The following is a 1822-nucleotide window of genomic DNA, read 5'->3' on the forward strand; positions in this document are numbered from 1 at the left end:
ACTGAATGTTACAGGGAGCCTGTGAGCAGGCTGAAATGCTGGCTAGGTGACCACCTGGATCTGCTTGTTAGTTGGAAGTGGGAGAAATGCAGCAATAAAGAAACAAGTTGAGTTTAGCCACTGACACCTGTGGACTTCGTTTACAGGAAAAGGAGAAGACGGGAATGGGTTGACTGGTCTAAAGTTCAAGACCTTGCACTGGGCTAGGCTTGTTGAGTACTTGTGAGAGCCCATGGTTTAAAGGCAAGGTGACAAATGGTCATCCTGGCGAGGCTAAGTGAGGCAGCCCACATTGAGTTGACCAGAATCCGACCAGATGAAGAGGTTTTTGAGCCTGTGAACTGGTGCATATTATTGCTGACTTTATGGATGGCCTGTCTGGATTTGACTTTGCTTATGGACACAGACTTCATAAGGTTCCAACTGGAATGACAATTCTTTATGTCAAACAATATGATTGTCTCCTCAGAGCACTGGGTTGATGGAAGTGGGCAGAACAGAACATGGATACCCAAAATTGGGGTGATAAAGGCATGAAGTGGTTGGCTTACAAACTTTTATAGGTGGAGGAATATATTCACAGGATTAGGATTAAGGTGCAGGTATTACTTAGCCACAATCATTAGGTTAAAAGATTGTGTACAGGTGCCAAGTTGGCAAGGGGTGGATTGAGATAGTGCAGGTTTATTGTGCCAACCTGGCCAATAAACACATGTGAGATTAATTGGAAGGTGGAGAGACAAATGGCTTGGTGAGCCTCACCTTTCTAGCTCTCGGATCTCTTGCTCTCTGATGGTTGAACCAGGGTGCGGCTGCCTTAGACAGTTGCCTGCTTCAGCTGGCAAGGCTCGCTTCCCTATTAACAAGGGAAAGAAATACTACCTGTCTTGGTCCATCCTTCACCTTGTTTTTTTTGTTTTTTTTTTTTCATTGCAATCCAGAGCTGCAACCACAGCACCAATCTATCTCTTTATGTGTTTCTTCTTTTACAGTGGCCTTCTACTTTACCAAACATAATGTCCTTTCCCAGGGATGGTGCCTCCTGATAACATGTATGAAGTATGTGAGAAGAAGTCTGGCCTCTTTGTTTCTTAGGAAAATAAGGGCTGCTCTTCTTCCAAGACAGACTTGCTCTCTCTGTTGACAGTCCCTGGTATTTCAAAATTGTTCTTTAACACTATAATTCAAATGCATCAATTATTTTGTAGTCTTGCTTATTCCTTATCCTTATTTCTCCTGTGTATAAGGCAACAGAAAATGCCATGACACACCAGGTACTCTCTAATCCTCAGTCACATCTTTGTTATTTCACTTTAGAAAGTGTGCTATTTGAATTCTTGTCTACTGTTTCCATGAGCATCTGTGTACCCAAGTGAAATGAAATCCTTGACAACTTCGATCTCTTCTCTACTTATCATGATGCTTTCTATTGTTCCAGTAAAGAGTATTTTGGTTTTGTTTACATTGAGTGGTAATCCATACTACTTGGTATGACCTATGACCTTTGATCTTCATCAACTAGTGCTTTAACTCCTCATCACTTTCAGCAAGAAAAGATGTGTCATATGCATATTACAGGTTGTTAATAAGTCTCCACGAATTAAGACTCCACCTTTTTTCATATAATCCAGTTCTAGTATTATTTTCTCAGGATATAGACTGAGAAATATACTGAAAATATTCAACTCTGTCATACACCATTCCAGATTTTAAACAATTAAGCATCCCCTCATTCTATTAGATTGCCTCTTAATATGTACATAAGTCATTTTTCATGTAAAAATCTAAACTACTCAACGAAAAGCTAACATCAAAGAAAGTA

This window comes from Echinops telfairi, unplaced genomic scaffold (assembly GCF_000313985.2).
Source record: "Echinops telfairi isolate 266 unplaced genomic scaffold, ASM31398v2 ScPeMD7_7401;HRSCAF=8416, whole genome shotgun sequence".
Classification (NCBI taxonomy): Eukaryota; Metazoa; Chordata; class Mammalia; order Afrosoricida; family Tenrecidae; genus Echinops; species Echinops telfairi.